This window comes from Cervus canadensis, chromosome X (assembly GCF_019320065.1).
Source record: "Cervus canadensis isolate Bull #8, Minnesota chromosome X, ASM1932006v1, whole genome shotgun sequence".
NCBI classification, from domain to species: domain Eukaryota; kingdom Metazoa; phylum Chordata; class Mammalia; order Artiodactyla; family Cervidae; genus Cervus; species Cervus canadensis.
This window is the reverse complement of record NC_057419.1, coordinates 71773115-71798643: the sequence shown is the minus strand read 5'-3', so window position 1 is coordinate 71798643 and position 25529 is coordinate 71773115. Positions and strand designations below refer to the sequence as shown.

Genomic DNA, 25529 nt, shown 5'->3' with positions numbered 1-25529 from the left:
CAAGTCACACATCTAGCACTGGTCTGGGCACACAGGTTTGGGAGCTTAGGAATGAAATAGTAGTGGCTCAGTAAAGTCTTCAGCACAGTTTTTCCTAAATGAGTTGTCTCATGGTATTGTTTTACCAGCTGGACTGCTATATTGCTGGGGACAAAGGGTCCATGGTCTGGGAGCTTCCACCAGCCCTCCTTTTCTTTTATTCCTCCCTCATTTAGAGCCCATTGTCCCTTGCACTCAATTAAGGAGAAACACCTCAGGGTAATGGAATTAGAACAGGGGTTGGAATCAGAATAACTGAATCCCAGCCACCACTCCACCACCCTCTAATAATATAAACTTCAGTAAGTCTCTTAAACTCTCTCAGCTTTATTGCCTTAAGCCAAAAGCATATGTATAATAACAGTAATTTCCTTATAGTAAATAGCTCCATATGATAACTGTTATACAATAGATTAAAAAAACATTAAAGGATGAGTTAAATTCTAATCTAATTACCAGTCATGCAATACTGATACTTATATGCTGATTGAGATGATTCAAATCATTTGTACCAGGGTATGATACTGAGAAGAACTAAACTGTGAACGTTTTTTTTTCCATGTGTACATGTAAAGGATAGTATTATAAATATAGACAGCACACCTCTGTGGTCAGAATTACCAGTGAATGTCATTAAGTAGAATTCAGTTCTCCTGTAGTTTAAGTCTGTAGACTCCTAAAATGCCCACACCAGCTCAGCTGCTCTGGAATCACAGTTCTGCTTTTTTTCTCAAGTCCTTCAAAAGGGCTCTTTTAAAAACCAGAAAAGACATTAACATGTAGATCAAAAGGACAGAGGGACATGCTCATTTTAAGTTATGCCTTGAAATTTTAATGAAAATTTAATCTCAGGGGCTCCACATATTTGGTAGCTGCCAAATGGAGTATCCTAGTTATACTTTAAACAGAACAAAAATTTAAAAATTCCTTGCAACACATTTGCTAGCCAGAAGGGTATAAGCATATTTAATAGTGAAAGCAGTATCTACTGATAGTGTCAATGACAACATTTTGTATTTTGCAGTCCTTCTACTGTGAACGGAGACTTGAGTTGGTAGTCCAGTGCTCATGTGTTAAACCTAACAAGTACTTTAAAATTGTTACTGATTTCACTAGATACCTATGATGGCTATGAAAAAACTATGATGATGAAGAAGTCTGGATTTCTAATCCAGCTGGGTAATAAGAATCATCTAGAATCACTCTCCGAGTTAAATTTATTGAACAAGAGGGGAATCTGCATGAACAAACCACTGAGGCTTAACTCATCTGATGAGCAAAGACCTTTATTTTGTCTTTTAAAATTAAAAGATAAATAAAAGGACAAATTAAAACCTTTTTTTCTAATAACTTATTCTGCCAGAGATACTAGATTGGAATCTGAGGCCATTCTACAGATCCTCAACATGTGGGCTTATTTCAGTAGAAGGAGTGTTGGAGTAGCTGAGCTGTGTTCTTTGCCTAGCCAATTTGTACAAAATATGATTGAAACCTCTAGGTCTGCACTGGTATTTATTTACTTGCCAGTGCTTTCCTAAACGAGTTTTATAGTATTCAGAGCATAGTGTTAAATTGATTCACCTTTCTCAGGATGAGAATTGTAAGCAATTTGATTAGCTTTTCTCTATTTTCATTTTTTGACATGTTCTATTATAACTAAGAAAAAGTATAGCCCCCTTCTCTTACTGAATATAATTTACATTCAGTAGTGTTTTTGTGCCTGCATTGAACATAATCTCTACAGGCTTAAATATCAACATTTGTAGCTGTATGGATATGATGGGATTAAGAGCAGTTCCAAAGACAAATTACACTTTTAAATGTTCATGATACTGAGTTTATCCCTCAGACCTTGTCATTGAACTTTGTAAACCAAACACATCCCCATGTGTTTTATCTAGTGAAGCAAGGAAGGAATGTTAAAAAAATAAAATTAGGATGGTTTTTATATGACTACTAAATGTGATAAATGGAGGGAGTCTTGTTACCATGAGAGACATAACTTTATTGATTGCTCAGTTAAAAGCTGCTAAATGAGTGAGTGGAAAGATAAAAGCTGAAGGGGGCTGATATCTTTCCTCTCAAATGTTTTGCTCTAACAAAGATTTAATGACCACCTACTAGGAGCAGTGATGCATGGGGGATCTTGGCTCCTCTTGCTGTTCCTTCCAGCGCCTTTCACAGCTGAGTTCCCTGCTCATGCTCACTCCTAGTTTCACCTGCCTTACTTCTGGCCAGTTTTCATCCTGGAACAGGGCTCTGGCACCCTATCTAACTTCTCTTTCCTGGCTCTGGATCATATTCTTTGTGTTTACCCGCCCCCCTTTCTAGTGGGAGCACAACAGTTCCAGCTGCCTGCCAGTCTCAGCATCCCACTTGATAAGAATCCCATATTTCCAGTGTCCTGCTTGGACTACATCTTTTCAGTCCTTTAAAAAATTATTCCTGCTTGTGAGCCTTCTGCTTATTTTCCAAGGTCCTCTCTTAAAAGACCAGTACTTTCTATGTGGATAACACATTTAGCGGCAAATATCTTAGTGTAAAAAGGCTTTTTCCTGATCCCTGTCTTCTGAGGCTAGAGACAGGTGAACATCACATACGCAAGGACCTGATAGGGGGAAATGTGAGGTGGGATGTGCTAAACTGACGTTAAGGGCATGATCCATGACTCTTGTTGACCACTGTCAGGAAGGCAGATGTTTTCCTCTACCCTTCCTGGTTCTTCTGGGTGGTCTAGGAATTAAATTGAAATAGATTAACAGAAGAAAATAAACAAAAGTTTTAATAACATGTATACATGAGACTGACCCAGAAGAAATGAGTAACTTACTAAAATGACCAAAATCCCACCTTGAATACCATCTTCAGCCAAGGATAGAAGATGTTAGGGGTAGTGGGTTGGGACTTCAAAGGAGGGGAAGGCAATTCACGTGGAGATAGGAAAACAAACCTTTGCTGGACCATGGAGAGATAATGAGGCATATGGCTGAATTTCAACAAACACACTTAACTAGATTCCTGTCTCCGACACCTACTTCATATTATACTATAGTTATCTATGATAATAGTTCCCTTCCTGGCACAAGTCTGCTATCTATATTCTTTTTTAATTTAAAATCAAAGTGTAGTTGATTTACAAAATTGTGTACAGCAAACTGACTCTTTTATAGGCTATTACAATATATTGTCTGTGCTATACAGTAGGTCCTTGTTGGTTGTCTGTTTTATATATAGTAGTGTATATATGTTAATTCCCAATTCCTAATTTATCCATCCCCTCCCCCCTTTCCCCTTTGATAACCATAAATTTGTTTTTTATGTCTGTGGGTCTATTTCTCTTTTGTATATACATTCATTTGTATAATTTTTTTTAGATTCCATATAATAAGCAATATCATAGGGTACTTATTTTTATCTCTGGTTTGCTTCACTTAATGTGATAATATCTAGGTCCATCCATGTTGTTGCAAATGTCATTATTTCATTCTTTTTTATGACTAACGTTCCATTGTATAAGTATACCACATCTTCTTTGGTCTATTTGTCTGTTGATGTCCATCTAGCTTGTGTCCATGTTTTGGACATTGTAAATAGTGCTGCGGTGACCATTGGAGTGCATGTATCTTTTTGAGTTACAATTTTGTCCAGGTATGTACCCAAGAATGGGATTGCTGGATCATATGGTAGCACTACTCTTAGTTTTTTTAAGGGAAGCTCCACACTATTCTCTGTAGTGGCTTCACCAGTTTACATTCCCACCAACAGTTTAGATGGTTCCTTTTTCTCCATACCCTCTCCAGCATTTAATATTTGTAGACTTTTGGGTGATGGCCATTATGATCAGTGTGAGGTGATACCTCACTGTAGTTTTGATTCTTTTAGGCAGCTTAGGGAGAAGGTCAGAATTTCTTCGTGAGTCTTTTGAACCTTGACTGTTTTCAGTTGGAAGTAATTCACACGCTTAAGAGGTATTTTGGGGTTGCGAGCTTTGCTCTCTTACTCCACTGTCTGTTCACACTTCGTGTTTTCAACATTGTCGATCTGTGATGTTGAATATGTGAATGAGTAAATGAATATGCCTGTTTCACAAATTGTCTTAAGACTGATATTGACTGTAAGGATGGGTGTAACCTGTTTCATTGGCCTAGGAACTTTAGTTTTAAACTGTGAAAGCCATGTGTATGGTTACAGTTTTTGAAATTTATGACAAATCTGCATCTTTAGCTGGGTTTATATAATCAAATAAGGATCTTCATTTTCTGAAACATAGTAGAGAAGCACAAGGTTTATTCCACTGTGTTGCATGTGTGTTGTGTTAGATTAACACTGAGTCAAATCATTGTCTTTTGAATTTTGTTTTGAAATCACATAATATGATTGTTTATTAAATTAAATACTTAAAAATCACATTACTCTCCAATCTCAGTAGGCGCTTATTCAGCTTTACAATTGACAGTGTGGTGTTTTTCTAATCATATACTTTCTTCTTTAACAATGACTATATTTGCTTTATTATTCTGGGGCTCAGTGAGATAAAATAAATGTCTCTTGTTGGCCAAGGTGCTTCTTTTGTGTTGTGGAAAAATCTCTCTCTCCATTTCTCTGTCTTTCCCCTTTGCCTCCCTCTCTCTCTCTCTCACACATAGTCTCCCCTCCCCTCACATTTATTCAAAGAAACAATATAAATTAAATATCTACTGTCTGTTATGGAGACAGACTCTGCAGATATAATGATGAAAACAATAATCTTGGTTCCTTTTTAAATTATTGACTTTGTGCCAACAAAATATTTTGAGAGAGGAATGTTTTGTATGTGAATGGTTTTTATTATCTAAGTTAAAATAAGTGCACTGGTCATTTATCCTAGATTTGTTTTAACTGTCCTGATTTTCAAATAGTCTGAATTATCTACCTCCATTTCAAGCTATGTGTCCTAATTTTGGCTTGGGAAAATATGGTCCTCTTGGAGATATAATTATTTTGGGAAAAATAGCCATTTCAGAATTATACTTGTTTTCTTGGGTCAAAGTAAACTTGTTTTAATAGTTTGAAAAAAAGAAAAATTAAAAACTTGGTTCTTTTTAAAGTTGGAGAAATACATAAGTTTTGTGGCATGCATGATTCATTAAGAATTTGATTTCTACACTAACTCACTGAATTTGAAAAATATCCAGCTCTATTTTTATATTAAGTTTGCACATTTTATATACTTAAATCCTCAAGTCAGTGTGCCTGGCAATATGGGTTTAAAACAAGTAAGAAATAAGTACTTCTTCATTTTAATTTTAGTGCATAGTACATATATTGAGAAATAGCCTGGTTGGTATATATAGGGAAATTCATAAGTAATGATCAAAAGTGATGGGAAGATGGACATACTTTTTTTGTGGTGGGTAATGGCAATCTACTGCAGAATTCTTGTCAAAACAGTACCATGGACAGAGGAGCCTGGTGTGCTACAGTCCACGGGGTCGCAGAGTTGGACACGACTTAATGACTAAAGAACAGCAACATACATGGGGTATGACTGAAATCACTAGACACCTAGCCGTCATATATGCCGCCATTTGGTAAAGATTTTTCTTGACTTACAATATAGCAGCAATGAGCAATTGTTTTCTTGGCATTTCTTCCTTTTCCACTTCTGGGCTTTAAGTGCTGACAACATGTCATCCCATTTCTCCATTCTGTAACCTACACCAACTATTGCAGCTTCTTTTTCCAAGTTCCATAATGATGTCCAAAGGTACATTTGAGGGCATCCTCAAACCATCTTATTTTACCCTTCACTGCTCCTCTAACGCATCGTGTAATGGTTGCTTGAGCATGTCAGCCATTCTCTGTGTGTTTGCCAAGCCCCGGTGGGTTGGTGTAAATAGGCACTGATGTTAGAATGAGAGACAAGCTTCATGACAAGACCTATTTGCTGCTTATATTGTCTCATTGTTTTAACTGAAGCCAACACATATATGTGCGCATCTGCGAAATGTCCAGCATTTTGCTAAGTACTGTGGAGAATACAGGGGTGGAATGGGGAAGGTACCATCAGATATGAGGACAGTAAGTAGAATTATAAAAGAGACCTGTTGCTGACACAGCCATATTAAAAAATAATTAGAAACCATATAGGGACAGATATATAGACAAGATGCTTAGACTGTGCTGATTAAACTCTTCATGATGCAGGATGGATGTCTGCAAAGCTGCAAGTCCCAGAGCCTTCGTAGAAATTTAACTGGTTGACGTACACTGTGGCAGCTACATTTCATTCATCAGTTTCATGAGTGCTGCTGACTTCGTGTAAGGTCCTACTACTTTTTGAATCATTAATCATCATTGTTAAACAAAGTACTTTGGTAGAAGGGATCAATTACAACTCACCTCCCTGATTGTTAATGGAATTCTTGACTGTTGAAATACGTTAAATGGTAACAAGTCCACTACACTTACTTTTTTCCCCACCATGGTTCATTTTTAATCCACCACATTTTCATTTCATTGCTCTATCCTCTAAATTTGCCTGCTAAATGATTTTAAAGCATCCTTCAGTTCTTAAAAAAATCTAAAAATTAGGGTTTGATATTAGGGAAGATTCTCATTTGCTTTTATCTCTATACAGTTTCCTGATTTTTAAGAAGATATCAGCTTCATCACAAATTAAACACCCAGAAAAGGAGAGGGTTTACAAGTTTACATGGGTGTGTTGCAGTGTGCAAGATCCTTTTATCTTCTGTGTGGATATCAAGAACACTGACTCTTGTATTTTGACTTTTCTTGAGGGCTAGTATTGTATTTAGAGGATTTTGGTAGCATTCTATAGGTCTGATAACTCAAATCCTGACCCTGGTTACTTTTCTCTTAGGTGACAGACTGGTACTCTTGTACCAATTGTTTAATTCAGCTTTTAACCATTTTGATGTATAGAGGTTAACTGGTTTCTCAGAAGTCACACAACCAATAAATGGTGTATTTATTTCTTACAAAGGAAAACTCTGCTCTATAAGTCCTACAAATGAAATATAAAATCTTTTACATCAGAAATAGGGGGGAATGTATTTATAAGTCAACTAATTTTATACTGTTTGTTAATGAGAAAGATATGTTATTAAATTTTCTTATTTACATCTTTTTTCAAAATAGATATGTTTTTTATTGACTTTCTTACTATGAATGTATTAAAATTTCATCCTTAATACCAGCATTTCAAGATGTTTACATTTTATGTGTATTCTTATGTATAGTCTTTTCTTCTTTTCTGCATGTTTGTATGTGGTATAAAAAGGATTGTGGGATATAAGAATTTTGAAATTGTCTTCTACTCTCCCCTCCGCCAACTTATGGCATGGATCTTTCAGTGTCACTAAGCACAAATCACGTCATGATTAGAATAGTTGGCTGCATAATAGTCTATTGAATTGGTGTCTCTTAATTTACTTAACCAACCTCTTATTGATGAACATTTGATTTTTCACATTTTCTCTCTAGTACCAACAACACTTAGATGTGTATAATCTCTATGGGACTGTGTATGATGCATACTTTCAGAGTATCAAAGATCCTATTTTCACCTGATTACTTCCTCAGGATAAGTTTCTTGAAGTTGCATGGCAGTGTCTTGTTTGCCAGTCTTTGTTCTTTCTTTAACTTACTGCTTATTTATGTTTATATATTGGCATTACAAAGTCTCAATATGTAGAGGAGGGAAAAGAGGTCCAGAGAAGGGAATTTTCATTTTTCTAATACTCTGCTATGCCTCAGATCCTGTAATTAGAATATTTCATTTAATCTTCATATTAAACCTGAAAACTGAGTGGATAATTTAAGTAACTTGCCAAAGGCTGCATTTTAGGTGGCGGCAGGACCAAAAAGGAATTCAGTTCTGTCTAACACTAGAGCTTTGTTTTAAAATTGAAGTGAAATACACATAGTATGCAATTAGCCATTTAAAAATGCACAATTTAGTGTTATTTAGAACATTTACAGTGTTATGCAACCATCAGTTTTACCTAGTTCCAAATGTTTCCATCACCCCAAAAAGAAAACCTGTATATACTAAGTCATTCCAATTTCCCTTCCCTCTCAGGCCCTGGCAACCACTAGTCTGCTTTCTGTCTCTATAGATTTACCTACTCTGGATATTTTATGGAGTCAAACAATACATGGCATTTGTGTCTGGATTCTTTTACTTTGCATGCTTTTGAGGTTCATCCATGTTGTTGCATGTATCAGTACTTGATAATTTTTATGGCTGAATAGTATTCCATTGTATGGGTATACCACAATTGTTTATTCGTTCATCTGTTGATGGACATTTAAATTTCCACTTTTTGGCTCCTTTGTTGTTTCTACTATTCACTCCTTTTGAATAGTGATGGTCTGAACATTCATGTATAAGTATTCAAATACTTCTTTTCAGTGTTTGACAGTAAGTACCTCAAAGTGGAATTACTGGGTCATCTTACCCAGTGAACTTTTGCAGCCTTCTTTCACAAGGTTATGAGTACTTGTAGTATATTGTTTCCTTATTAGTTAAAAATAAAAACATCAAGTTGTTGCTTTAAAATGCTGAATACTTGGGTTTAGTATTGTGACAAAGTTTGGTGTTAAAAGAACTAGTCTTAGCATTCCAGGGTTATTATTAACTATTATTCCTGGATTCAAGATTTCTCTTAAAACTGTTCTAATTTACAGTTGAAGAAAGCATAAATGTACTTTTTAGCTTCTGACTATTGTTATATGTAGTTTAGTTGACCCTTTTGGTTCAAGGTTGAATGTGTTGTTAGTAGCCTTATCCAGAGAAACCACAAATTTTTTATAAATTCCCTAGCTTATAATTGGTGATGACAAATCATGAATTTTTAAAATTTTAGAGCTGAAGACAGCCTTTAAAGAAATCATCTTGAAGAGGACGTTTTTACATATAATTGCCCAGGAAACTAACTACTCTCCAGGGACTTTGAGTTCATACTGGATTCCTATGTAACTTCTGTCTGTGTATTTTGAGACCTGGAAAATAGACTGAGGGAAAATTGGAGTGGGCAACAGAAATTCCCTACTTATTGTCAGTGCAGGAAAGCAGCTGACATGACTTGTCAGGGTAAGTGGGCCTCATTATTCCTCGACAGTTTCTACCAGGCCAGCATGCACAAGGAATTACCTTCTTCCTAAAGCATAAAATACAACAGAAAGGAAGTAGCCTTTTAATCCAAAGAAAAGAGGAAGCAATGAAGAGGGGAAAAGAGAAAGAAAGGAGCAGGTGTACTTAATTATAATAGTTTTGAGGTGGAGAACATCTGAGAGAGCACCTCAATTCAACTTCTCTACTTGAAATAGGGAAAGGTTGGCTTCAAGTCATGCAACCCTGTGGGTAGATTCCAGCTATGCAGTCTCCCATGGTATGTGTATTTCTCAGGGTTGCTGTATCACATGCTTAGCAGATTTTTCTTTCTTGGGCTCCAAAGTCACTGGGGACGGTGACTGCAGCCATGAAATTAAAAGACACTTGCTCCTTGGAAGGAAAGCTATGACAAACCTAAACAGTGTATTCAAAAGCAGAGACATCACTTTGTTGACAAAGGTCCATCTAGTCAAAGCTATGGTTTTTCCAGTAGTCACGTCTGGATGTGACCGTTGGACCACAGAGAAGGTGGTGTGCTGAAGAATTGATGCCTTTGAATTGTGCTGTTGGAGAAGACTCTTGACAGTCCCTTGGACAGCAAGATCAAAGCAGTCAATCCTAAAGGAAATCACCCCTGAATAGTGATTGGAAGGACTGATGCTAAAGCTGAAGCTCCAGTACTTTGGCTACCTGATGCGAAGAGCTGACACATTGGAAAAGACCCTGTTGATGGGAAAGATGGAAGGCGGAGGGAGCGGCAGAGGATGAGATGGTTAGATAGCATCACTGGCTCAATGGACATGAGTCTGAGCAAACTCCAGGAGATAGTGGAGGACAGAGGAGCCTAGCGTGGTACAGTCTATAAAGTTACAAAGAGTCAGACACGACTGAGCAACTGAACAACAAAAACAACACATGGTGGGTTAAAATAATACAAATTATTGTTTTATAGTTCTGGTGGTCAGAAGGCTGACACAGGTCTCACTGAGCTATAATCAATGTATTGGTAAGGCTGGGTTCTTTTCTGGAGGTTCTAGGGAAGAACATTTCCTCTTCCAACTTCTAGAGTTTGCGACATTGCTTTGTGTGTGGCTTTAAAGCCCTAGTCTTATCACTTTGACTTCTGCTTGCATGCTCACATCTGCTTCTCTGACTCTCTTACTGCCCTCTTTTACTTAGAAGGATCCTTTTGAGCTCACCCAGATAATCCAAGATAATCTCAAAATTCCTAACCACATCTGCAAAATCCTTTCAGGCCATGTAAGGGAACATGTTCATAGGTTCTGGGAGTTTGGACATGAGCATCTTTGGTGACTCATTGTTCTGTTTACTATAACTTAACACCTCCTTTAAGAGAAAAGAAGCAGAAAAAATAAAACCCCAAATGTGCACCCGTCTCCTTAGGACTTCATAGACTTCTTTACTGAACAATATTTTCATTCATGGAAAAATGATACTTTTATTTATTGTACTACTAACTACTTTTGCACGTTGCACTTTTCATAGTGGCAATTAAGACTCAAAAGCATTGAGTTTTCAGAATAAATGGTAGTTCTAGGATATGAATATCACATGTTTAAGTCTAAATTCAGTGTTTACAACATTCTGCTCACTATTACATGAAATTGATTTTCAGCACTTTCTCAATTCTTTCACTTTGAAGAAATGGAAGGATATGATATCATATATGGGTTAATTTATGAACATTTTTCATCATGGTAAACATAGCCAGTGACTTTGAAAAGGCACAAAAATTTCTGGATTTATGTTGTTAGGTACTGTAAAAAGCCTGATGTCTTTTTCTGTGTTGCAACTGTATCTGTACTGTTCTGTTATAAATTCAACTGAATTTTAACACTTTCTAATCTATCAGAAAACAGCAAGGAAACGTTGATTTTTTAAATTTTATTATTTATTTTTATTGAGGTATAGTTGATTTACAGTGTGTTAATTTCTGCTGCACAGCAAAGTGATTCAGTTATATTTAAATACATTTTTTATATTCTTTTCTGTTATGGTTTATTGCAGGATATTGAATACAGTTCCCTGTGCTATACAGTAGGACCTTGTTGTTTATCCATTCTATATAATATATATATATATATATATATATAAAATATATAACAGTATTTATCTGCTAACTCTACACTCCCAGTTCATCCCTTTCCTACCGCCCATCCACCTTGGCAACCATGAGTCTATTCTCTGTGAGTCTGCTTCTGTTTCATATGTTGGTTCATTTGTGTCATATTTTAGATTTCATATGTGAGATTTCACATGGTATTTTTCTTTCTCTTTCTGACTTACTTCACGTAGTGTGAAAATCTCTAGGTCTATCTATGTTGCTGCAAATGGCACTATTTCATTCTTTATGGCTGAGTAGTATTCCGTTGTATATATGTGCCACATCTTGTTTATCCATTCATCTCTCCATGGACATTTAAGTTGTTTCCATATCTTGGCTATTGGAAACAGTGCTGCTATGAACATAGGGGTACATGTATCTTTTTGAATTATAGTTTTGTCTGGGTGTATGCCCAGAAGTGGGATTGCTGGATCATGTGGTAGTTCTATTTTTGGTTTTCTGAGGAACCTCTGTATTGTTTTTTATTGTGGCTGCACCAACTTGCATTTCCACCAACAGTATATGAGGGTTCCCTTTTCTCTACATCCTCTATCATTTGTAATTTTTAGACTTAAACATTTTTAATGAACAAGTTTTTATTGAAATATAGTTGATTTACAATATCTTGTTGGTTTCAGCTGTACAGCATAGTGATTCAGTTACACACACAGAGATGCACACACATATATATTCCTTGTCAGATTTGTTTCCCTTAAAGGTTATTGCAAAATATTGCATATAGTTCCATGTGCTAGAGTATCTGTACTCTTGTTGTAAACTCAATTGAACTCTAACACTTTCTAGTCTATCAGAAAACAGCAAGGAAATGGATTCCTTTTTCTGCATATTGTGAGTTGTTAGAAGCCAAATTATTGGTATAAATAGTATGCAATGCCATGTATGTGTTTGTTGACCAATCCATAAATTTGGGATTATTCTTGAGGAAAGGAATCATATTTTATTTACTTTATGGTCCTCAGCTATAAGTTAAGTACCTAACACTTCGTGTGGTTAATTTACTAGTTTTTTGATGATTTTAATTGTTGAATACTGACTAAATTTGTAAGCTTTCAAAAGAATGGAGAGTTTTAAATTTGTGGCTTTAGTTTACTTTCTAAATTAATCTCACATTGATAAGCATAACTATTAACTATGTTATCATTTTAAAATGAGACATTTCATGAGTCCCCAAAGACTCTTCCCTTGTCTCTAAAATGGGGAACAAAATAAAACTAAACAAAATCACAGATAATGGCAGAGCCTTTTACTTTGGGAGGCTGGGAAATTGGTTGCAATAAAGAAAGTTATGATTTTAAATATCAAACTGGTTAACTTTCACCAAGTAAACAGTGCACTGTTAATTTGAAGTGAAGTGAAGTGAAAGTCGCTCAGTCGTGTCCAACTCTTTGCAACCCTATGGACTATACAGTTCATGGCATTCTCCAGGCCAGAATACTGGAGTGGGTAGCCTTTCCCTTCTCCAGAGGATCTTCCCAACCCAGGGATCAAACCCAGGTCTCCCACATTGCAGGCGGATTCTTTACCAGCTGAGCCACAAGGGAAGCCTAAGAATACTGGAGTGGGTAGCCTTTCCCTTCTCCCGTGGATCTTCCCGACCCAGGAATCAAACCAGGGTCTCCTGCGTTGCAGGTGGATTCTTTACCAACTGAGCTATGAGGGAAGCCTAGAGTATTTGGCTTTTATAATATTCTAACTATTGACAAAAATCAGCTTCTATGACTGGATCAATAATCTTCTTTAATTATAACACTAACTGCCTCAGTTACTTGGTGAAAACCCATCCTGATCTTTGCCCCAGCATCTTGTCTGGTGAGGCCTGTCTTCTCAAACCGTCTTTGTTTTTTAATATTGTAGCTAACCAGTCAATGCCATCAATGTGTACCTAGAATTTATATATCATAACACAATTGTGGTTGTACTTACTGATAATTTGTTCTCTGGGATTTTATAACTGACATAACAATTGCCTAATAATTTTCTAATTTGTGGAACTAGGCTGAGTTTACACTACTGAATGAACTTGCTTATGAACTTCTATTGGGTTAATTTTTAAATGTTTTATGTAAATAGAGCAAGCAAACAAAAAGCTACCATGTTTCATTGATTCTAAGCACATATTTCACATCTCTGAAATCAGGATTTAATCTGAAAATCTATAATGTGTCATCTTTTAATTAGCAGCATTTGATTTTTTTTCTGTCTTAGTAGTACACAGGAGATGGTGGTTTGTGTTAGATTTATTGGCAACTTATTTTTTTTAAATGAGGTCATTTAGGTTACTCTAAGTAGGAGCATTTTCCATTGTAAGTTGTATAATTCTCCTTTAGGGATGTTTACAAAATAGGATTTTAAATTTCTTACGACTTAAGGTTTACTTCATGGATGTCCTTTTATTTTTAAAGTAGGACTGGTTATTTTAAAATGAAACCAGGATGCAAATGAACCTGCTTGTGTGACATAGTTCAAGAAATGCATTTGATGGAGTTGAATAGAATCAGTGGGATCTTGCCACTAACAGTAATAGAGATTTCTCTTTTATAGTTTGCATTTTCCTTAGTGAACTTCAGTTATCCTACACGAGTTGAATTTTGGAACTGAATTGATGAAATTAACAGATTTTTCATGGCTTGAAAGATCTATGGGATCAGGGATTGGGCGTGTCTTGCTCACTTCTGTTTCTATAAATGTATCAACTCTGCCTCAGTCACACATCCTCAGTAAATCTACAACATATTCAATTGAAGTTATAAAACACATCCTTATGAATTTAAATTTTTATCTCTGAAGAGTGTTGAAGACATTTAAAACATAAATATTTTTTTTATTTCATTAAGGGGAAATAATTAAGGAAAACCATTAGAATTGATTTCCCCCCAATTGTTAGCATTCTTCTAGACCTGCAACAAGACAGCTCTTTTATCCTAACCCTTTCCAGTTTTCTCTAGCGAGGTTTCTAAGCATGGCTGAACTGAAAATACTGGTCTTCATTTGTGATTGCCGTCCTAAAATACAGTGTGAATACTTGGAAAAGAAAATGCATCTAGATGTTTGGTTAGCTGCAGAACATTTCCCCTAGTCCTAGACAACATCCACATGCTCACTGAACAACATCAAAATTAATGCTGTTTACTATAGTAGAAAACAACCAGAATTATTTTAAGCCTTTAATAAACACCCCTATAGCCTTAGGGAAATTGGACACATTAGTTCATTTGTTGTTTTAAAATTATATCACCTTAATTATTTAATGAAAATGAGATTATTCCTTTTAAATATTAGAGGTGCTTTTGACTCTGAGGTTTTTTTCTGCGTGTTTACCCCTCTCCCCTTTTCATTGCATATCATCTGAATGGCCTTGCAAGAAACAGTAAAAAGTACTATCAACAAAGCTGGAGTGATTAGTGAATAATGTAATTCTTATTTTTATTTACATTGTGGAGTTATATGTTTGTAGAATTTGAGAAAGTATGAGGAATGCAAAACAGCTACTCATAGGCTGGAATAGGCTCAAATAATAAAATCATTTTCTTTGAAAGAATTTTTATAGAGTTTATAAGGAAGCAATTTTACTGGAAGGCTTTTAAGGTACTTATTAATATTCCTTTTTAGGTTTTATAGTCACGTGTTTCAAAATGTCTTTATCTTGAGATTCTGAGGTCATATGAATCTTCATTGAAATCAATATCCAATGCCTCTACATTCCAGCATAATTCTTCCTTTGGTACCTAGAAAAACCGTACAGCTTTTTCTTCCCAGGATCATTCACCAAATCTTCCAGGACCATCCTCATTTAATGTATATTTACAGAAATGATAACAATAACAATAGTAAAGTTTTATTAGGTAAGATCGGCTGAATTACAAATTTAGGATGTGTCGAAAGTAAAGCTGAACTATTTCTGGATTTGTGATTGAGTTTTTATTTATTTGAAAAGTTGAGATTTTATTATACTTTTTCTTCATCTTTTGTCGAACAATATCATTTTTAGCATGGACAAAAACTGTTTTCTTTGGCCAGCAAACAACTACTTTAAATATTTTAGCAGTTATCCATTGAAGGTACTATTCTTTGTATAATATCTATCATGTCATAATAACTCACATGTTTATAGAAGTTGATATTATTCTCATCAAGACTCTTTGAATTATGTATCATTATTTAATTTGTAACAGTAGGGAAACAGGGCTTATACAGGTCTCCATGGCTTGTCAAAAACAATCATATTTGTACATTATCAGTATTTTAAGACTCATTTTCTGATTTTAAAGGTGCTTTCATTTCCCCATATCAAGCTGCTTGCTTGATTGGTGCTTGGAATTGTGACAACCAGCTAAATACAAACTCAGCAGAATGAATGATAGTGAATGTTACCCATGAAACAATAACATTGTATGTCCATTCTGAAGGCACTTCATGGTTTGGAATTCCAGGGGAAGTTTCTCTGTTAGCTAGTTTTAGAAAAAATAACCTTGTAAAATTTTGATAGTCCTACCCATGGTGGGAGTTAATGACAAAGCCAGGATGTGAACCACGTTCTAGGCATGATGTATTTTAAAATTAAATTATGATTTTATATTAGTGGGATGGTAAAGAAAACAGCCTTTAATTATGAGTGTGTCCTATATGCAAAACATGAGACCAGTTGTCTTACATGTAAGTTCACTCAGCAAGTGGTAAATTTGAAAGCATTTAATAGAAAAACAGGAGTAAATATTAATAGGAGAATGAGAGGATTTTCCATCCCCATTTATTGTCTCACTGTAAAAATTGTTTTGAATTATTTTTATTGTTGTTATTTTGCCCACTGTGTGATAACTCAGAAGGTCCTTTGAGATAAATAGGTGAAATGTTTTGAAAAATAAGACTTTTTCATTATAGAGTTTCTTTTGCCAATGCTACATAATCAAGTTCTACTTGAGGGTCTTAATAGCAATCTTTATCAGAACTCTAAAACAAATTTCTACCTTCTAGCTCTAGGTAGAATACTTCTTTTTAAAATATGCCACACTTTTCACAAAGCTGAATAAATCTCTATGCCTACTACCTTGTCAATCTGGAGGTTGAATATTTGTGTTTGTAATGAAAAATATCCACACTTTGGTGACCTAAGGGCTTGGTTAGATTAGCATCCTGGCTGGTTCGCCTTCTATTTGTATGTACTTAAACTAGTACACTTTATTTGTGTGTAAAACAGGAATTATAACACCTAACATTTATGTTTATTGAAAGGATTTGAGCTAAAATATATAATTCACCTAACACAGATTTGGCTCATTCTAGGCATTTGATGAAAGGTTGTTGACATTGTTGTTATTACTATTATTAAACTTCATAGTATTTCCCTTGCTGCCTTTAAATGCAAATATCTACATACAAAGCGGCATACCAGAAATTAAAAGCTATACATTCAGTATGAATCTTTCATTTGGATAGTGCATTCTATTTTGTAGGGCTGCAAAAAAAGTAGAAAATTATTTAAAATGTTAGGGATTAAACATTTCATCAACAATGGGCTGCTAATTAGTTTGTTAGCAATTACCTTTTTTGACTGAAGGATGCCATCAGAAAATAGTGAAAGGGTGTACAGTGGATGTTCTAAACACAGAGCTAGACAGTGAGAATATAAGTGAGATGAGTATTAAAAAAAAAGCACTTTTTTGCAGTAACTATCTTATTTATTTATTTTTTTGCAACATGGAATCGGTGCAGTCTTTTCTATATATAAACTACATGCTGTGTGGGGACAACACATCTCTACCTGATAGAACCAAATTTGATCATGATGCAAACATATGGAAGTCTAAATAATAATGTTACAATCTGCAGGTATCCCTTGTGGTTAAGTTTAGATGTAAACTTGTAGGTACATGTATTTCTCCTTAAAAAAAAAAAAACAAAAGCAAGTTTCTGTTGTTCTTGTCATTGTTGTCTTTTTCCTCCCATGATAAGCAGTTTTCCAGAATAGTTTTTGTATACATTCTTTTTTTTTTTTTAAATATGGAACGCTTCACGAATTTGCGTGTCATCCTTGCGCAGGGGCCATGCTAATCTTCTCTGTATCGTTCCAATTTTAGTATATGTGCTGCCGAAGCGAGCACAGTTTTTGTATACATTCTTGGCATTCTTCTATAAGTGTATGTACAGAATAGATTCCAGGCTGTGGAATTGTTAGGTCAGAGGGTACGTGTATTTTAAATTTCAATATGTATTTCCAAATGACTCTCCAAATTTAAGAAATCAGTTTTCCACATCCATTTTTACTAATCTAGTAGGTGAAAAATGGTATCTTATTTCATTTCAAATTTGTGTTTAAAATTATGTTTATATAATTATAATTTAAATTGAATATCCTTATATGTTCATAACTTTTTCAACTTCATTTTTTTGTAAAGAATTATTTTATATTTTATTTAAATACTTGTTGAACTAGACTCTTTCATTTTTTTTTAACATTTTTTTTGACTCAGCATATTTTTTCAGATGAGGTTGACAATCACAGTTATATTAAAACAGTTTTTCCTATTATTAATGTTTTTCACTATGTGGAATATTTGTTAAAATTGATGAATAATTAGAATATAAGTATCATATTTACAAAATAATTTAGAAAACAGTGATTCTTTTTTAAAAAAAGCTGTCTTATATGTATAATTCCATCATTTGATATGTGAACTTATGGAGAACTAATAAAGTACATCTCTGAAAAAACAAAAACACAAAAGTACAGAGCAGAGTTTTAAAAGAATCACAAAGTGCTTTCAATTTTACATTAAAGGTGATTGTTATCCCATCTCAGCAACTAGAATTCTAAGTAATTATACTGTGGATGATACTTTATACCATGAGAATTGTGTTGGGCACAAGTCCTAATTGTTTCAAGATGCGTATTTTAAGGCTGTCTCTCAGGGCATTCAACCTTTCCTCCATGGAAGCTTTCCAAAGGAGTTGTTTACACTCTTTCATTTCCTCAAAACTCCCACTTAGTCCTCAAACAGTGCTATTTTGGCCTTTGTCTCCTTCATTCAATGAAAGATTTCTTGCTGAGATCATGACCAACTTGTTGCTAAATCCAGTAGAAATTTTCACTCTTTGAAACTTGATCTCTTATGAGTAATGGACACTTGACCATTCTTTTCTTCTTGAAGCACCCTCTTCAGATTGCTTCTGAGGCAGAAACTTCTTCTAGGTTTTGTCCTCTTTTTTCTTTTTATTCTCTGACTCTGTTGGCAGTATATTTTCCTGAGCACAATTTATTCTCTTTCTAGGCAACCTCATTCATTTTGCATGCCTGGCTTTAATTACCACTTGTATAAAACAGGATGATCTGGGGTATCGTCATAACAAACAACCTCACCTCTCAGTGAATTAAAACCATAAAGATTATTTCTTACTCATGGCACATGTCCTAGTAGGTCAACTGGGAGCTCTAAGTCATGTTGTCTTTTGACACCTAGGCTAATGGATTAACTTGTATCTAAAATGTTGCTAGCCTCTGTGTCACAGGGAAAGAAAATTCTAGAGTTTTCACACCAGCTGTTCCATGATCCCATGTGGAAGTAACACATGTCACTTCTACTTAGAACTCTTTGGACAAAAGTCATATGACCCCACCAAAATGCAATCCTATCATGGAGCCAGAATGCAGAGTTTAAAAAGATTTGATGACCACTGCAGTTAGCTTTTCTAGTTTTCAACTGTTAGGCCTGATAGCAGAAACAAACTTACTTGCTTCTCAAGGGAGACATTTCATAAATCCCATCCAGAAGTCCAAAATCTCTTATGCTAGAGAGGCACAGAAGTTGGAGAAGTAAGGACATATGACAAATCTAAGAATTATATCAGAACAGTCATATATTTCTAAGGCATATTATCTACATTGTAAACAGTTGTTGACAACTGCTTTACCTAATATGTCTTCAGTGCATCATTTCAATCATAATCCTTCTAGCTTTCAATACTAATTTCATCACTTCAGTGCCAGCCAACCCACAAAGTTCAGGGAGGCATCACCCCACTTACCAGTCCTTATTTTTGTGTCTTTCGGGATAGGCTCGGTTTTGCTGTAAGTAGCAAACAATTTGCAAATCTCAGAATTTCAGTGGCTTAAAAGAAAGATTTCTTTCTCATTCAGGTTATAGGTTTCACATTCTTTGTGGGTCAGCTGGAGCCTGTGCTTCCTATTGTCCTCATTCTTGGACCTGGGTTGAGTCCTTTCTTCACCTTTGTCAAAACCTTGCTCTGGTTTTCAAGGGACTGCATTTCCCAAATGTTTTTGCTCTTTGGCTTCCAGGGGGTTTTGGCTATTGAAAGGCAGTGATGCAAGAATGGAGGGGCAGAGAGTGGAGAAACGTGACTGGTTCGTTCTGTCCCTCTTTCCGTTTTGGAGGGTGTCTCCAGCAGCAGCAGCTTCTCTCTGATTTCAACTCCAAACAGACAGGCATGATGCTTTTTCACCTTCCACAAATGGCTTCTGTGGTCTGCTAATACTGCTTTCTGTTAGACTCTTTTGTTACATCCTCAGGAGAGAAGAGTCATTCTCTGTTGCTCTCCATCCTCTGTTTGGCCTCTCAGCTCTTCAAACACTTGTGTAAACAGTTCCCTGTATTAAATTCCCTGTGTTTAAATGTTAAAGTGGTTTCTGTTTTTGATGAGCCTCTGACTGATAAATTCAGGTTAGGATGTTCAATCCAACCACGTACCCAGAGGACACAGAGCCAGAAATATTTGGCGGGCAGTTCTCATAACTGCCATACCACTATTTACATTTGACTTGCAGCCTTCCTGTCGCTAGCCAGACCTCTCCTCTAATCTCCAGGACCACGCAGCCAGAGCACTATCTAACTGATACTTCCTTTCAAATGTTTCAAAGGGACACTGTAGACTCAACACGTCAAGGTTATAATACATAATCAAGTCCCACCAGACTTCATCTTCTTCTGTCCCCTCCTTCAGTGAATAACAGCCCCATTTTTTTGGTTAGTCAAGCAAGAGACCTGAGTCCCTCTTTAAACCTTTCTCCCCTTCAGCCCGCATGACCGTATGATACCCATAAGTGTAACCATAGTGGTAACTGTAGCCACAGCCCGTAAGCATAACCATAGCTACAGTGTCTGCCATCTCTTATTTCTCTTTGTTTCTCTAAGTTTCCGCTGCTCTCACCCTCATCCAGGCTCTTGGCCTCAACTGGAAGGTTGCAATAGCATCCTCACCTTGTGTCCCTGTCATAGTCTGACAAAGTCAGTCCTTTGGCAGGGCTTGCCTCAGGGTCCAGTGGTTAAGAATCTGCCTTGCAATGCAGGGGATACTAGTTTGATCCCTGGCTGGGGAACTAACATCCCGCATGCCTTGGGGCAGCATCTCTAGAGCCCCTGCTTTGCAACAAGAGAATCATGTGGCCCATAGTGAAGACCTAGTGCAGCCAAAAAGTAAATAATAAATAAAGTCAGTCATTTTTGTCGCTATTGTTGTTCTGTTGCTAAGTCATGTCTGACTCTTTGTGACCCCGTGGACTACATCACGCCCGGCTTCCCTGTCCTCCAGTCATTTTCAACATGTTCAAATATTCAATGACTTTCAGTGACTTCCATGTACTCCTAGGAAAATCCAGAACTCCTTAACTCCAACCACCTTTCCAGCTTTGTCTCCCTCCGTACTCCATCACACCCTCTGCATTCCAGCCTCACCAGCTGCTTTAAGTCCTTTTACTTATGAGTGTTCAACCCTCAGCACAGCCTCAGGCTTTTGAACACGCGGTTACCATTGTCTGAACATGTTCCCTCTCCTCCATCTTAATGATTATTAAGTTTTTTCCTTTGTTATTGTGTCCTCAGGCAGGCCTTCCTTCACTGTGTCATATCCCCTTGTAACATGCTTTGAGCAGTGCCGCGTACCGCTGCCAGGCAGGATTAACAGAGTTGTAATTTTATATTTTATTGAGTGACTTTTTGGTTAGTGAAAATCTCCCACACTTGCCTAGAAACTCTGTAAGGTAAGAGATAATGAATTATTTTCCTAAACTTTGTATCCAGCTCCTATCAGCGTCTGGGACATAATTAGCACTCAGTAAATGTTTGACGAATTAGTGAATGAAAGCACTAACTCTCCTTTTCCCTCCCTTCCTCTCCCTCCTCCTCTCTTCCTTCCTTTCCCTCCTATCCTTCCAGCCTCTTGCATCAGGTATCTTTATTGGGGAATTGCAGGTCACATACTCATTTAGCAGTTAATTTCTAGGCTATAATTATTAATGTCTCCTCAGTAATTTTTTGTCATTAGTGTAGACATTATTCCGATAGGATGTGAGTGGTGATGGGCAGCTTTTGTAACAAGCAGTGCATGTTTTGAAATCAGAAGATGTTTTTGAGTACCAGCTTGTCCACTTTCTTGCTTTGTGATCCTGGTCTACTCCGTTGATCTCTCTGAACTCAGTTTTCTCCTTGGTAACATAAGAGGATAATCATAACTAACTGGTAGGCATTACATTGCAGTAATTATGTATCTAATGGAAGAACCTGGCATACAGAAGCTACTCAAAAAATTATAGTCATTTTGGCCTTTGTTCAAAGATAATTAAGTAATTCTAGATTTTATTAATGACTATTAAGCAGCATAGAGGATTAGAAAACCTTTACTGACTGTCCATGGTTCACATGTGACATTTAAATCAGATAGAAAACTGTAAAAAAGGGATAATGAACTCAGTGTACAGTTTTAGAGGATTAAAATACAGTTCATTTGGTAAATATGTTGTGAGAATACTGTATATGCATGGGTATACACACACGTGTGTCTGCCTATATTTCTATTTCTGTCTATATATTCTTCTATGAAAAGTTTGTAGTTGTATCCATTACTGTCTTTTTTAATTTTTTTTTCACCAGCCTTTGTATTTTTTAAAACCTTTGTGGTTCAAATTTTTTAAAAGTGCTTTTTCGTCTCTAGAAAGATAATTCCACTGGAACGCCTTGATCTCTTACTCCATAGAGGAAAAGTAGAGGAAAGAAAAAGTGTGTGCCTTGTTAATGGTACCCCTAACAATGTCTGCCTTTGTGGGGGTGAGAATTGATGTCATTTTTGGCAGCTATACAGCTGACTCTGTTCTGTGACATTGCAACATATTCAGTACATGCCTAATAGGAAACCCTTTTCCAAGCAGTAAACAACCCTTCACAAGGCAGTCTTGCCAAAGCTAGGTTTTGTCATCCAACAGGAAATCAACAGGATGGTCCTTTTCTCTTTACTTTATATATATATATATATGTATATAATATATATATGCCTTTAATGATGTGTTTTCTTTAAGCCATCAACAGATGTGCTGTCCATCCAAATTGCCAGGGTTAAATTGTTGAATTTTAGAAATTGTCTTGATTATCTCATTATGCTTTTGTCATAAAATGACTCTATTTCATGTAGCAATTAACTCCAGCAAATGTCTTCTCAAAACCCAAAGTGAACCTAGCCTTTTGAAGAAGTTCTGCTTTCAAATGGCAATAAAACACATTTTGCCCATTTGCAGGTATTTCAAGTATCAAATTGGATGAATCTTTTTAATTTTCTTTTACTGAATTGAGTTCAAGTGAATTTGATAGGATTATTAGGACGGCCAGTGTCTGGAATAACAATGACGATTTACAAAAGGAACAGGCCAGGCCGGTGTTAATGACAACGAGATGCTCAGACCCTTCATTTGTTAGCACGAAGCCCTGCTCTGTGATCTGACTGTTGAGTCCTTGCCCACGTACGGCACCCACCTACTTTACTTAGAAGGCACTAACTGCATCTTTTCAATCAATATTCAATTATGCAAGACAAGGATTGCTGGCTAAGTAACTGTGTCTACCTGCCAAGAAAATGTATTTCCAAAAAGAATTTGTTAGGACTTCTAGGTTAGTTCATCTGACCTAGGAAACCCCCACCTCTGGTTGAATCCCTGCCCAGCTACACTTGTTGAATATGCACCCTTGCTTTCCTGCAGAGACTCTTGTGTGTGGCATGGTTCTAGCTTTTCTTCTGGAAGCATCTTTCTCAGCTCCATTCTTTGCCATCTTTGACTCCTGTTAACCTCAGTGAGTATAAGCAAACTGCAGGAGATAGTGAAGGACAGGGAAGCCTGGCGTGTTGCAGTCCATAGGGTTGCAAAGAGTTGGACATGACTGAGTGACTGAACAACAAGCCAGAAAACCAGAGAACATGCTCCCTAGCTGTACCTCACCTTCCTGCCTTCTCATGTAGGCTGTTGGCAAACAGCTGATTTGCTTCAGTCCTTCTGTATATGCTTGCACTGGTCTTTGTCCTTTCTTCCTAAGCCTCAGGAGTTTTGATCGTGTCCCTTTTTCAGTGAGGAAGGTGTTGTAAATTCATATACTAAGCATCGCTCTTGTTTCACTGAAAATTGACTTAACACATTAGTCACTTTGGCCCAACCTACTGGGCAGGCATGAAGTTATTGCTTCCTAAACCACCTTCTAATTTTAACAAAGGAAGTTTTCACAGGTCCACACATAGGCAGTATGAACTGGGGAGCTTTTAACATATTAATTGGGCTCTGAAGAAGTCACTGCAGTTAATGAAAATTTGGCTTGTTATCTAAGATAAATGGAGGGTGCAGCTATACTTAGGGCAATTAAAAAACCAAAACATTAAAATAGGTAAGCAATGAATAAATGGTTTGAAACTTGCATTATGAGAGTTTTTAATCCATTTAATTTCACTCCTATATGTCCAACCAATTCAGGAATACCCACATCGTGGTTTAATTGGCAGAATGACTGTCTTGCTGGCTCGAAGGAGAAAGACGAGGGACGGTCTGTATGATCTCAGATTTCCATCAACAGCAAGTTCCCTTAAGTTTTGGAGCTCACATCTACTGTCGTGATTTTTTTTTCCTGTTCTGCTCTTCTGGGTTCTCTGGGTATTCTGCTTTGTGGATTCTACTTTTGACCCACCTGCTTTTTAACCACTATTTCATCTTGATCGTCAGTATCTCCTTGTCTCTTCATACCAATTACAGTTTAGAAACTTGATAAGTAGTTTTGTGTCTGTTGACTTTTTTCCCAGTTCCCACTTGGGCTCATTCTTGACCCCAGTCCTCAGACTTGGCCTTTGCGAGGTAGCTGTATTGAGTAACAAATATTCCATGTAGACCCTCATTCAGTGTTCCTATTTAGAGCACAAAAGCTGTTGGCATTTGGCAAACAGATGAAAAGGAATCTATGATTAGTTTTACTTTTCACTTCATTATTAACAGTATTAGAAAATACTTTATTAAGCTTTTGCAATGTGTTAGGCCTTATGCTAGGAATTCTTTATTTCACACATCATTTAAGACTCACAGCATTTTAGAGAAGAGGCACAGAGAGGCTGTTACTTCCCCAGGGTCACACAGTTGTTGAGTGATGGGGCAAGAATTTGAATCTTGGTGGTCTGGCTGCCCCACCCCTATTTTGGTCCTTGATGTGGTAACCCACTAAATTCTACCACGTGGTGGTGGTGGTTTACTCGCTAAGTCATGTCTGACTCTTGTGACCCCATGGACTGTAGCCTGTCAGGCTCCTCCATCCATGGGATTCTCCAGGCAAGAATACTGGAGTGGGTTGCCATTTCCTTCTCCAGGGGATCTTCCCGGCCCAGGGATCGAACCCGGGTCTCTTGCACTGCAGGCAGATTATTTACCAACTGAGCTACAGGGAAGCCCTACCACGTGGATCGGTTATTAAATCAGACTTTCAGCATGTTACCTTTTCCCTCTAAGGTAGAAACTTGAAGCTTTTAGAATTTTCTAGATTTTTGTTTTCTGTTTTTAGGGTCATTTTTGGTTTGGGAATATAAAACATAGGATGATGAAAGTTTGAGCTAAATCTTATGTAACTTAATCATCTTCGGAAGTCTGATTTCTTATGATACATAAGAATAATCATGGATAGTCATTCATTCTACCAATTCAGCAGCTTTTGCTGTCTGCTATATGCCAGCAATGATGGAAGGCTCTGGGGATTCAACAGTGAACAAAAAGGATACTCCATTCATAAAGTTTACATATGTAAATTGGATATTGGCCCAGCCATGATGTGAAGTGTAACTTATATGAATTTATTGATCCTCAAATTAAACCGTTAAAAACAACCTAGCAAGATAGATGTAGAATAATTAATTCTCTGGTCCTCAATAAATGGTAGCTTTACAAATAAATTATAAGTAATTTGATTAAGTAGTCTAAAGAGTTTAACA

At 36.5% G+C, this 25529-nt stretch overlaps 1 protein-coding gene and 1 non-coding gene across 2 annotated transcripts in view; one reads left to right on the top strand and one right to left on the bottom strand.

The window, feature by feature from the left end:
* The window catches only part of IL1RAPL1 (interleukin 1 receptor accessory protein like 1), a 1385702-nt gene that overhangs the window by 92994 nt on the left and 1267179 nt on the right, over positions 1 to 25529 (top strand). The window lies entirely within an intron of this gene.
* Positions 17295 to 17401, bottom strand: LOC122436055. The gene has a single exon (XR_006267828.1). It is a non-coding gene; the product is annotated as a U6 spliceosomal RNA (small nuclear RNA).